This window comes from Perognathus longimembris, chromosome 2 (assembly GCF_023159225.1).
Source record: "Perognathus longimembris pacificus isolate PPM17 chromosome 2, ASM2315922v1, whole genome shotgun sequence".
Classification (NCBI taxonomy): Eukaryota; Metazoa; Chordata; class Mammalia; order Rodentia; family Heteromyidae; genus Perognathus; species Perognathus longimembris.
Window position 1 is genome coordinate 106,615,905 of NC_063162.1, and position 14,504 is coordinate 106,630,408.

Genomic DNA, 14,504 nt, shown 5'->3' on the forward strand with positions numbered 1-14,504 from the left:
TGATAGGCCAGATGCAATTCAGGAAAGCTCCCTCAATCTTGGAACAGTGACTCTGTCCCATGGGCTGGTCCTGCAGAGGCACTTAAAGCTCCAACTTCTTCCACTTCATTAAAAACTTATGCCTAGGTAAAAATAATTGTCATTCTCACCCAGATATGACAGGCTTCTGTCTATTCAAAATGTTTCCTTTCCTATCCTTTTCATTACATTTTATATCCTGCTTGAATTCTTCTATTCCCCCCCAAACAGGTCAGAAACTAGAACTTCTTTATTCCAAAGAAAGCCATAAAGCCTAAATATATTATTCAAATCTTCCCCACTCATCTGTGTGGGAGCTACCCAAGAAGAAATTCCAGAACTGATAGATCATAAGACTCTGATTTCAGAATGAAGTCTTGCCGTAAGCCCAGAAGAAGAAAATACTATACCAGGAAGCTGAGAAGAATCTGTCAGACAGGCCTTCCTGTGTTCCCCACTCAGACAGCATTCAATCAAACCCTCTTTGTAAAAATCTCATTTCCACATGGCTGCTCATGCTTCATTGAACCTAAGGCTAGACATGCATATTTCACCCTGGGTATTCTGGTCTTCAGTTTAAAGATGCCTATGTCATATAACACTGTGATCACATCAACTTGTGCTTTTTTCTCTTGTTAAACCATCTTTGGCATAGGGATGTTTGGCCATGACTCTTTATGACAGGCAGGAATAGGATCACCAACTTTCTATGCTTACAGTTGTTTGTGTTTAGCTTTTCACAATCGCCTCCTGGTCTTTTGAGAACATGGCAGTGGTAAACTAGCTCCATTTGCTGCTAGAAACTGGGCTTTTAGCCCCCTTCGGAAACACCATTCAGCCTAGATAAGAAATAAGTAGTGAGGCAGGAGACACTGGTCACTCATGCCTCCAATCCTAGCTACTCAGTAGGCTGAGACCTGAGGGTTGCAATTCAAAGTCATCCCAGGCAGAAATTCCATGAGACTTTTATCTCCAGTTAGCCAGCAAAAACCCAGAAACGGAAATATGGCTCAAGTGACCTTGAGAGAGAAAAAAATAAAAGCTCAGGTATAATGCCAAGGCAGAGTTCAAGTCCCAGAATCAGCATAAAAAGAGGGAAAGAAAGAAAGGAAGAAAGAAGGAAAGAAGGAAGGAAGGAAAGAAAAAAGAAGTAATAACTATTCACTACTTCTGCTTGTTTCACAGTTTAAAAGCTCCACCTTGCATGGAAAAGATCTGATTCAAGCTTTTAAAATAAATTAAATGCTAACTAGTGGAAAATTTAGCTTCAGTTTGTGCTACAAAACTTGGCATCCAAACACTGGACAGTAAATAATATTTTCCTGTGGGAAAGTAAATCAGCTAAGCCAAACTTAGTAAGACTTGAAATTTTATTGGATGGAAACATAAATGATTTCACTTGATTGTCATCTCTCATAAACAAATTAGCTATTCTTCCTTAGCTACTCCTTCCTTTTCCTCTGTAGCATTGTGCTTCCTAGTTTTCCGTTTACTCAGAATTTTGTTCTAGTTTCCACCCCTCCCCTACTTTATTTTGTCTTTTGTCCATGGAGTCACTTTCCTTGAAGGTATCATGCCAAATGTTGGCAGTGATAGAGGGAGAGGAAGATACCTTATATTACACTAAATAATATGTGTCTAATGTGTCTATAGCTAGGTGCTGATGGCTCCTGCCTGCAATCGTAGCTACTTATGAGGCTGAGGTCTGGATTGGGATTTGAAGCTAGCCTGGGCAGAAAAGTCCTCCTGAGACTCTTATCTCCAATTAACCACTCAAAAACCAGAAGTGTTGCTGTGGCTCAATAGTGGATCACTAGCCTTGAGCACAAAGATGCTCAGGATCAGTTCAGGCCCTGAGTACAAGCCCCACAACTGACAAAAAGAAAAAAAAGAAAACAAACAAAAAACACATGTGTGGGTTTTTTTTGTTGTTTGTTTGTTTTTGCCAAGCCTATCAATGGCTCACCAGTGTGAGGCTAATGAAAAACAAAAATGGAAATAAACTAGCAAAAGTATTATAGACATAAACTCCAGCCAACTTTCCAGAGTATCTCTTATTACCTCTAAACCATTGGCAGAGTAAAATAGGTTTTCACTCACATACATTTTTATTCAAATAATGTTTACAAGCTCGTTGTGTTAGGGACACTGAGAAGCACCAGACAAATAAAAACAGAGGCTGGACCTTCTGGAAACTCATAATAGGTGTACTACTGAGGATAAAATAGATATCATAGTTGACTGCACAAAATGCTGTGGGAAATCAGAAAAAGAAGAAAAATTCTCTTCCATGGGAAGTAGGACAGTTAAAAACAGGGCTAGGGGCATGGCTCAAGTGGCAGAGCTCTAGCCCAGCAAAACATGAGACCCTTGAGCTCAAACCTTGAAAAAAATAGGTGATGCTTGAACTAAGATTTACAAATGTGTCAATTTTTTAAGTGAGAAAAGGCAGGAAGATAGAGAGCTAGAAGACCAAAATAGTGAAGACAAATCTACAGACTTGAGCAGTATAGTCTGGCTGAAGTGTAGTGTGCAAGACAAACTGCAACAGGCTGTGATGCAATGGATAGTCATTCTTTGGCTAACAAGTTACATGTTTTAAACACTTATTCTGGCAGCAATGTAAAAGCTGGGTTAGTGCAGTGTTGCCTGACTTTCTTAAAAGTAAAAATTACATCCAGCGGCAGTAAGTATTTGTAGTATACACCTTTGAGTTCAAACCTCAGTACTAGCAAAAAAAAAAAAAAAAGATTGTAAAAAAGTAAAATAAATATGTATTTTTGATGCTTGTTAAAACATTGCTGTAGTGAAGCTTGAACTCAGGGCCTCACCCTCTCATTCAGCTTCCCTCTCCACCATTCCTCCTCACCAGTGGCTTTCTAAGACTTGAACCATGCATACGTCTACTATGTAACTTATTCTTAACCAGCTTAACTCTCTTGTACTTGTGATACATTATGGCACCCTGTTGCCTCCAAGATGCAGTACTTCACAGGCCCTGGTTTCATCAAATAGGAACTTGAAATGACTACTTTGGCCAATTCTTGAGTTGGTAGGGAAATCCTGGATTGGTTTGGCTGATTTACTTAGTTTTCCACTGATCCCATCTAGAGTTTCCACTGAACCCCTGGCTAGAGTAATTGTAAGACACAAGTTCATTCTGGGCAAAGAATTCAGAGAAGATGACAGGTAGGATAAGCACATTGAAGCATGTCACATACAGCATGGTTCAAAGCTAGTTTGGACAGATAACATTGTGAGATTTTTACCTCCAATTAATTACCAAAAAAGCTGAAAGTGGAACTGTGGTTCAAGTGGTAGAATGATAGCCTTGAGTAAAAAAGTTTAGGGACAGCATGCAGGCCCTGAGTTTAAACCCCAGGACTGGGACACACAAAAAAAAAAAAAAAAAAAAAAAGAAGAAGAAGAAGAAGAAGAAAAAGAAGATAGCTCGAGTAGCACTGTGGTAAAAGAGAGACTGTCTATCCTAGATGCTTTTTCACATGCAGAATTCACAGATCCTGGAGACCAACTGGGCACCTTTGTATGACAGAATCACAGATGAAAAATAAATATATCTTCACTGATACTGGATGCCATCCTATAATATAGCCATCAATAAAGGACTATCCATTTGATTAGTCAGTGGAGGAGATATCTAAAGCTGGTGTCCAGGCCTACATTTAAGAAAATATATAAAACCTAAAGATTATTAATAAAAATTAGACAAAAGAAGATAGTTACAGAGAGTTATATACTCAAAGGCACTAGTAAGCCAAGTAACAGACTTCTGCCTTTTACCCTTAAGTAAGAGCTTTTATGTAAAGGTGAGAACAGTTTTGTAGAATGAAGTTTGATATACAGGTTTATTTTGCAACATAAAATGTAAAATAATAATACAATAGTCTATGCAGTCTCATTCTTCCATGAAACCATTTTTCAGGTTGAGCCTACCTACTGGCTCTCATACATGCCAGATAGGATCTTTGTCACAGGTGTGTTTTGGGCTCCCTGTTCTGCAATGGCTTCCGCTTTCTGTTGCTGTTTGCCCTTTATCTATCCTTCAGGGATTCTGGGTTAATGCAGTGCATGTGAATCCACCCCTCCTGCATCGTTTACACTTCAGGTGTGTCCCGATTACAACAGCAGCAGCAGGAATGAGAATACTAATAAGGCTTTCATGCTGATGCTAAATTATTTAACTTTTTAAATTCTTGCGATAAGTCTATAGTACTTCATAAGTACTATTATAACCACATAGCCACTCAGGAAAATGTGTATGGAGAAGTAAAATGATTTGCCAAAGGTCCGGAAATGGAACAAATGGGAATGCTTTAATCAGGACACAAGTCAGTGTGTCATACACGATTCACATCTTATTCCTGAATTCTTCAAATCTTATTCCTGAGTTATCTAGAAACCAAAACTTAGTAGTTGATTATATCAGTCCATAACGTTTCACATTCTATTGCATCACATATTCACCAAAAGTTCAATTTTAAAAGCTACTCACTCTTTGTCGAAGTTAAAAGACATAGTTTATCATTTTTGAGCCATCTGACCAAAGACAAATCATCAAACCTTCCATGCCTCAATTTCTAGACCTATGTCATAAGCTTATCATGAGTCTCAAATAAGGAGAATTCCTATTTAAACAGTCACTACAATTCCCAGACCTAGTATTTACCAGATAAATGTGGTCATTTATTATTGCCTTTGTTAGTAACATGAAGTAAAATATGTATGTATACCTATTTGGGATCTTCTTACCCAAAGGCATTTGGGGGTTAAAAGGCTCCATTGATTCTGTTTCTTATTAAAGGCAGTTTATGTAGTTTCAATCATTCTAGTTTACAGAGCTACTTTATTGATCAAATTACGAAGTTTCTCCGAATACCATTTAACTAATCATGAACCACATATACTGACTCATTAGATCTGTAGAGCATGTTTTCAGGAGGAAAAGACAAAAATTACATGCTTTATAAAAAGTAAAAGCTTGCATTTTAGCAATAAACTAGAAATTAATTATTCTTAAAAATCAATTACAACAGCTTTTATACATAAATACCTTTCAGTATGAAAGTAAAAACAATGTAAGGTGTTTTCTTCTTTTCTGGCCTTTCTTTTCCCTAAACAAGTTCCTGCCTGGATGATACCTTCTCCTGCAAGTAATTTATCATGTGTTAACAATCCACAAAGAGCTGGAGATGTAGAATCCCTAGTGTTGTAGTCATTGCCTAACACATGCAATTGATCACTTATAAACCACTGACTTTTTTCTAATTAAGTATTTCAAAATATTTCCACAGAATGTTTCCTTACATGCTGAGATATATTTATCAGCAAGCACAGTTCAAGCATGTAGAATGCTGGCCACTTAAGTGTGCATCTAGTGTATATGGTATTGTACTTACATGCAATCAAAAACATTATATTGGGCTGGGGATATAGCCTAGTGGCAAGAGTGCCTGCCTCGGATACACGAGGCCCTAGGTTCGATTCCCCAGCACCACATATACAGAAAACGGCCAGAAGCTGCGCTGTGGCTCAAGTGGCAGAGTGCTAGCCTTGAGCGGGACGAAGCCAGGGACAGTGCTCAGGCCCTGAGTCCAAGGCCCAGGACTGGCCAAAAAAAACAAAAAAAAAAACCAAAACATTATATTCTGAATTAGGACAATTGATCATTGTATTTTACAAATATAGATGACCTCATGAAATTTATCTTCTTTTTGTCACTTAAATGAATTGTTGATCCTAGTCACCAATTATCGACCAACAATTGATGAATCTTTATGGATCTACATTTCTATCCTATGGTCGACCATTTGTGTAAATGTGGATGACATGATGGACATGTTATACTGTTGACTATCAGATCCATGTGTAGATTGCATCTAGGTTAGCAGATGTAGTTAGTGTTTGCAGAGCCTAGATCTATGAGAACTTTCTCTTCCTTCCTCAGAAGATACGTGCCAATTTTCATCAGAAACCACTGATTTCTTTTTTTGACTATTTATGTCAAATTAGTGCATTTCCAGTGACTGTCAAAAGTATGGTACTCTACTTGAAGATAGTTATATGTATGCATCTACATTCATAATTATAGAGAATGGGTTGATTATCCCCTTCTAAGAGAAGAAAAACAAAACATGGGAAATTAGTGCTTTGGGTTTTTCTTAAGTCTAACCAAGCCATAGCAGGTGCTGTAAAGAAAGTTTTAAAGTATATTCTAGTATGAAACATTCAGTGATTTAGCACCCCTGACTTCACCACTTCCTAGTGGTGTGGCAGTAGAAAAATTACTCATCTGAAAAACAGTGATGATATCAGGTGTATAGCGTTACCAGAGAATAATTGAGATGATATATGTGAACTGCTTAGCATGTAAAGCCTGGTACACCATCACCATCATTGTGACTGACTCATCACCTCAAATGTATCACCTTATCATCATCACTACCACTACCATCACCACCATCATCACTATCTTCACCACAGTATCTCCACCACCATTGTCATCTGCCTCTTACTCATCATCAAAGCCAGCGTGTGTCATGTAGTAGATGATGCAGAAAAAGAAAAAAAAATCAGGCTTTCACCGCTAGTACGATATTTCCATTTACTGGCTTTCAGTTTAGGAAGCTGCATGTTCTGAGCCAGTTAGCTTGATATAAAGCACACTTGTGTGCTCTAATTGGCTTTAGTCAAAGCAAAAGCTTACACCTAAATACCTTTCTGCAAAAAAGTAAATGAGAACATTCTTTTTCTTCTTTACTATTGTTCCTTTTCATAACCGAGTCTCAGGATCATACCTTGAAGATGGAAGAGCCTACATAGATGACATCCTGTCTTCAACATAGTCCACTATGTGTTCACAATTCACAAAGGTTGTCAATGTAGGTCAATGGTTAGAATGCTTGCCTAGGATGTGCAAGGCCCTAAATTCAGCCCTCAGCACTGAGAAAAACAAATCTTAATGCCGTAAGATCACGCACAAGGAAAGTCCTCCTAGGAGATTTCCAAGTCATTTAAAGGTAATTCATCATATGCTTACTTTCCACAGTGGTACATGTTTCATATAAGTGGCAAGAACAAAGCACAGCTAGAAGTGCTTTCTATCCCCCATAGGCATAAATTAATTCCATTGTTGACAACTGTCCTTCATGGATCCAGATTCCCGATCTCATATGTCATTTCAGTTCTGACTTATTCAAATCAAGCTGAATTGTGATCTTGCATATTCTCAGAGGCTCATGGTTTTCCATAGCCCTCTATCTACATCACCTCAGGAATCCAAACAGATGGGCATGAACAGGGCATCTGTGGGGACTCCTACTTTAAGAGACAAGTACTGCCATACTGAGCCTAGATAAAATTCAAAGTAAGTATTGTGTGTTAATTATCCTTCTCTATTTCCTTTTCTCTGCCTTTGAGCTACTTGGTGACCCTTTTAGAGTCCTTTTTCCTGTTGACCTACCTCATAACAAACCCAGAATTCAATTGAATCCTCTGAAAATTAGTATGAATGTCTAAAATAGGGATTCTTGGATATCTTGTATAATTTCTTAAAATGATAACATTCCTTCAGAGAAGACACTAAACACACTGTCTGGAGCTTCTTTAACTATGTCCTAAAATGCATATTTAAAGGGACTGAATTAACTAGGCATATTTCTTATAAGGCTCAACTTCAAAATAGAGTACAAAAATGAATAGAAATGAAGCTGCTAGTTGATCTGACTTTCCAGAATTTAGGAAAAGGGTAAAGGAAGTTTTCTTAGCATTGAATTTTAACTCCACACTGTATGTGACTTTGGGTAAGATGCCTAATGCCCTTACATCTTCATTTCCTTGTTGGTAAAAGAGAAAATACAAATTTAAACCCTTATGTATACATTATGAGAGAAATGTAATCATGAAATTAGCAGCAGAGAACCTGACACGTTGTAGGCTTGCAGGAAATACTCTTTTTCCTTCTTGTCTTTCCTAATTAGTTATTGGCCTATAAAATAGTAACATTTTCCAAGGCTAAATAATCTTCTCTGGGCCACTCAAATCTTCTCACATTTCCTTTGCTCATCTAACATCTGCATTAATATCTTCCAGAGTTCTATTATGTGAAGTAGGTGCTCTCTTGCAGAGGGTCTTACTTTTAGTAAAGTAATCTGTATTCCCCAATGTACCAGGGCAAATTAATAAAATCCCAATAAAATTAAGTTGAAAAAGGCAAAAGCAAAGGTAATGGAAAAAGGATGGAAGGACTAAATATAGAGAAGCAATACCTGTCTTACCTATATACTAGGAGATTGGACCATGGTAGAGAGGTCTGACCAATTTAGGAGACCTTGTCTTGATAAATCATTTACTATTGATGATTTTTTTCCTATGGAATAAAGACATTGAATTTTTATTTAGGTCTCATGTAGCTTAAACATTTTGGTTGCATAAAATTAAGAACTAGAGCATTTCTTGAGGACTTTTCAACCTCCAACCCTCTCAGTCTATAATACCAGAAAAAATGGGCTCTTATTGAATCAGTTTGAGTTTGGGGCAGACATGACCGTGTGCTTTGTCCACATCATCTCATTTCATCTCCATGGTATTACACTAACCTCAATTTTTAGAAAGACCCTTCAATTCTCAGAGAGCTTTCATGATTTCTGCAAGGTCAACAAAACAAAGGGGACAGAATGGGATTTACAAGCCTTTGAACTAAAGCCCTGAGTACTCTCTACTGTAGCATGTTGCCATCCTCTCTGATAGAAAATGGGAATTAAATTATTATGAAATCAAACCTTAATTAAATGACTGCAGTGATACTCACGATAAATGTGAACAGGCTGCAACAGTGATGGAAACTTGAGGGAAAAGTGCCTGGCACTGGTGTGCTCCTTAATATTTAACAACTGCATTGACAAAATACAAATAAACAAGAAAACTGGCCGTAGCATTTGCTGATTTCATAGAGTTAATATACCCATGTAACTAATTTCAAGCTATCAACTTTTCAGTCACCTGTTGGAGTTGGAAAATGATACATGCAATGGCTCTTTCAGGCTAGGGCAAGTCATCTCCAGTCTGCCATTACACCACTGTGTATGTGTGAGAGAGAATCTCTGTACTTAAATTTCTGTGTTGCTGTCTTCAAACATTTACAAAATAAAATATTCACCTTAACATTTTTTCCTTTAAATTAGTAATAGTAATCATGCATTTCTGGTGTTTCAGTCATGGACTTATCTGTGGCCTTCAGCTTTGGCAAGCTTGCTACCCCTTCTCGATATTAGAATACAATTATCATTGATTTTAGCAAATAAAACAAAACCCAGAGTCCAACTCCCAGTCATGATATTCCCATTCTTTTCAGAACACTAGCTAGTTCTCATGTCACTTTTTCTTCTTGTTGTTATTTCTCCCCGTCCGCCCCCCCCCCCCCCCGCCAAACTAACACAGGAGATTTGTAGTAAATTCTTTCAACATTTGACAGATTCATTAATTAGGCAAATGCCTCTATCTTCAGTACTTAATATACATAACATGTTATCTGCAGCTTAATATATACTTTAGGAAATTAATGACAGGAAGGGTGTCCTCTCTGTGTGTAGGGACTATTTGAGCAGGGAGGGAAAATAGAGAAGGTGAGGGAATGTGAATATGGCCATAATACTTTAAGTACATCTGTGAAAAATGCAACAATAAGGGTCATTAACATGGGTTTTAGAGGGAGAGGAGGAGGTATGAAGGAGAATAAAGGTGAAGTGAGTCTGAAGGAGTTATACTATGCATAATAAAACTCTTGTAAGACTTATTTATACAAAAAAATAGGAAGACATAATTACATTAGTAGTAACTTTAGAATGACTTTAGAATGACTTTAGAATGAATACTTGATGATTTCATATGAATTAAGTGAAGTTTTCATGCTAGGATGCCTTTAACAAACCAGCAGGAAGCAGTTGTAGATTCTTTCTCGGCAAAGGGGTATGAAGAGAAGCTGAACAGAAAATAAAATAAAAGGAAAACACACTATCTGATGGCCTTTATTTGTCACCTTCTCAAAGTGCCACAGCTGCTTGAATTCCTCTAGAATGAAAGTAAGGTGACTGACAGGTTGTAAGGAAATTGCATGCATAATTTACATCACTTGTACCTTGAACAAGCAGTGGACTTGTCATTTGGGTAGACTTCCTCACAAATGATATTCAGATGGATTGTTTGGAAATCACTTCTGATTACTGAGACAATTTACTTCATCATATTCATTTCTTGTGACTGTGAGATACAGAAGAAAGACTGTAGTGGAAGGTTAAATATGAAGAGTCTGCTCTTTAAGAACATTTTCAGAAATGTGTGCATTATTGCTGGCATAAATGCACAGAAATACCTCTGCAGTTCCTAAATAAAGAAAAATTGCACAGTTGTCTCACATCTGTAATACTAGCTAGTTAAGAGATTGAGATATGAGCATCAAGGTTCAAAGCCAGCTTGAGCAAGAAAGTCCCCAAGACTCTTCTCTAGTTAATTACAGAGAAAAAAATCTAGACGTGGAACAGTGGCTTAAGTCACAGAGCTCCAGCCTTGAACTGAAAAAATGAAGGAACAATGTTCAGACCCTGAGTTTAAGCATCAGTTCAGGTACACACACACACACACACACACACACACACACACACACACACACTCATATACCTGGACATGCACACACAAAGAGGTATATTCTTAAATAGGCATCACTAATATTTGAAGGAATGAGATCCAAACTAATCCTTTCAAAAGTCACAAAAAAGAGGAGGGGAAAAAAACCCTTTAAACATTCATATTACTTACAGTACAATGTAGTTATATATGAGATGGTTGGCTTACATAATAAGAAATTATCTTAGAAAGTTTATATATGAAATAATGTTTTTGCAATAGAAGACAAGATGTTTTAGGACTAAATTAGAACAAAATGATATTATAAGGAAGACTATCTTATTAGCTTAGCAGGCACCAGATCACCAAAAGAAATTAGATTTTACACACACTGAAGAATTTTCACTTTGAAATCTTTATAAACATAATGTAAGTATCCTTATTCAAATGTTATTTTTCTTCCTAATGAAGTGTTACGTTAGAGTTGACCCCCTTGGAGATGCTTCTTATGAGACTCTTTCAAACCCTATGGTGTTCTGAGGTTTAGCTAACTTCATAAATGTGGAACATAATGAGAGGAAAATTAAAATAAAAGCATGATTCAGACTTTTCAAAAGTGTAGAAGGTCTCTAAATTTTAGATTGTTAACTTAAGAAAATAGCTTATGTCTATTGAAGTAAAAAATAGCACAGAGTTGAGTCAGAGATAAGTTTCTTCCAACTCAGAAAAGTATTAGCAAATGAATGATAACTCAGCTCGGGTAGCAAGGTGGAGGAAGAGTCTGCAGTGCTGTGTCAGAGACAAGATTGGGGAGGGAAGGGATTGGAGGGGAGGATCCCTTAGGTAGAGGATATAAGAGAAGAGAGAAGGCCCTCACAGGTCCCTTAGGTCCCTTAGGGAGAGCTAATAGGTCTCTGTAAACAGTTGACACAGGGTTTTGTATGGGGACTTTTGAGAGAAATTAACATGGTTTGTGTCAGTGGATCTTCCTTTCTACTGTTGTGTATCTACACTTCCTATTACCCCAAGTATACTTAACTAGAAACTTTAGAATGATGTAGGCGAAAAAAATATCTTTCAACTACTACATTATTTAATGGCAGGAAAATACAGAGAAAAGACAGGACAAAGACATTCTGTGTGGTTTGTTTCTCAAACTCTTAGGGATGTAATGAGCCAAAATGAGCTATGAAAACTCCTGGTGACCCTGAAGGAGTGTGAAGACTACGATCATTCAGAAACCATGATCTGCTTCTTTTTTCCCCCTCCGATGGAAAAAGACTATATCCTAGACTTAATCAAAGAAGGAATTGGGTGTTTCTATGTTCTTTAAATAAAATCTGTGTCTTTATGCTTGACATTTTAAAGAAGTAGGCCACATCCTGTGTGCTAGAATAGAAATATGGTTTTCTCTCAGTTTCTAAAATCATTCCACTACAGTGGTTACTTTGCTATTTCACAAAGCACGCTGGTGTTTTGGTTGAGCACTGTTCTCTAAGAATCTGGACTTGGGAGTCAGAACTGAGGGGCGTGGCTGCATAGGGATAGAGTTCTATAGCTGAGAGCCTACAATTGACACCTCCTGGAATCATCTATTGTAATTCAATTACATTTATGGAATTCCTGCAGAGAAAACTCCTAGGGGGTAAAGCTCTGAGCTCCCATACAGTGAGAGTTCCTTCCAAAAACAAGGGAAACCAATTTAAAAACTTTCTGCTTCTAAAATAGCACTGTAAATGAAGGCTGTCAAGGGACAGCTATAATTATGTCCTTTCTCATCATGTAAATGCACATACACTTTCTGAGAAACACTTTTAACCATCTCCAAGTCAAATCAACATCCTCCAAATAAGCTGACATGGCTTTATGTCATGACTCATTCTGGAAAAGTCCTTTCTGCTATTGGCCATTTCAGGACATCCTTTTCATCTAAGCATCAAAAGACTTTGGTTATCAAAAGATACTCCAATCTCTATGCACCTATATGTGGAAGTCTCTAAATTCATTGTAATGGATCACCGGGATGATTTGCTAAGAGCAAATCAATGTAAGGTGACCAATTAACCTTTCTATATAAGTAAGTATTTACTCTTATTTCTTGTGCACTTTGAAATTAAGTCTTACTTTTAGCATAATTAAGACCAGCTAGCAGATTAGAATTTTTAAAATGTAGAGAACCCAATATAAGAATTATATTAAATTATTGTCAAAAGAGGAAAATGTCATCCGGAGTCTCATTTGCTAAATCAGAAAATCCACAAGGTATGCTACCTAAGTCTATATATTTGGCAAGTACTTTGAGGGCTTCATACTTAGTTGGGTTTAATACACTCAAAGCTTACTCAAAGGTCTCCCCAGCCACACTCAAAGCCTTGTCATCAGGCCTCTTTTTTGCTTGACTCACAGTCCGTAGCCACACAGTTGATTGACATTCCTCATTTTAGTTTTCCCTGTAGTCGTTCTCATATAAGTCTCCAAATCCTCTTTTCACCCCACAATTCAGTGTTTCCCTCTTTTTTTATTCCAAGTCCTTCTCTGGCCAATAGCACCCATTCCTACCACTACATTCCCTTCCCCTTGCACCCTGGGTGATGTGCCTTTCATTTACCTTCCCACCTAGTTCATAGAAATATTGCTTTTCATTTATATTGATTTATATGATGAAGGAAAATGTGTCTTAATCCTTCTCCTTACACCTCTCCCTATGTGTTCACTAACGTAAGATGTGCAGAAAGACTCAAACTAATCCAATCGTAAAACAACCACCTTAGACGTTTGCCATGGTGTCCAGGCTATCTCTTAACTTTAGAAAATGCAAACAAAATGAACCAAATAATTTAAAGGGAGGTACAAAACAATATTGGAGGAAAGCTTTTAATTTTTTCTGCTCCTAATTAGTTTGTTTAAAAGCAAATTAGGTTTAAGTAAATCTGAATTTGCAAACAAAATGGAGATTGAATCATTCCATCTTAGCAAGTATTTTTATTGGTATTTTACAGGCCAATTGTGCAGTTGTTTAAGTGCCCTATTTTCATTTTTACAAATTTGGAAAATCATTGAGTTGAAAAGCTGTTTAAAGCTTCTCAAGCTGAGTTGTCTATTTTGCCACCATGTCCAGAATACTGGCTCTAAAACCACTTACTTATCTGCACAGAGTATATATAAAACTCCTTTTTCTTCTTTTGTAGTATATTATTTGTCTTCTTTTTTTGGGGATTTAAAAGTATGTCATTTACTCATATAATTGCTCCTCTCAGGGCCATATCTCTTGAGAAAGCCATATAATTTATTTCTCCTCTTTCCTGTCCTATAGGTGAGTCATCTAACCCACTTGACCTCAGTGTACCTATGTATAAAGTGAAAAGATACTCAAGATATTCTTTATGCCTTCCAATTTTAGAACATTATATATGTTCATAAAAAGAAGACAATGTGAGAAGTACATTTTCTTCTTGCTGAAAATTTAGATTGGACACTTCCTTAGTGATATTTCATCCTCCTGTCAACAACAGAGGAGAAGGTAAAACAAACATATGAAGGAGAGATGAAGGTGAGATATGAACAGAGAAGGGAGGGAAAGGTCTGCTAACTACTTAAAGATTGCATGTGTCTTTGTCTTCACCTCCAAGTTTCGAAGTACTCTGTTTCTATGAGCTCAGAAAAAACCTTGCTATCATCTTTGCCTCCCCTCTGTTCCTCAGTCCCCACAGCAAATCCTGCCAGTGTTCCTTCATGAGAGATCCAGCATGCCTACTTTTAACTATTCACAGGCCAACATGGAGGTCCAGACAACATGTAGGTCACAGGGCCAACATGTAAATCCAGGCAACACTTGAGAGCTAATCTGG

At 37.3% G+C, this 14,504-nt stretch overlaps 1 protein-coding gene across 13 annotated transcripts in view; it reads right to left on the bottom strand.

Annotated features, from left to right (window-relative positions):
• The window catches only part of Magi2 (membrane associated guanylate kinase, WW and PDZ domain containing 2), a 1,248,503-nt gene that overhangs the window by 685,056 nt on the left and 548,943 nt on the right, over window positions 1-14,504 (bottom strand). The window lies entirely within an intron of this gene.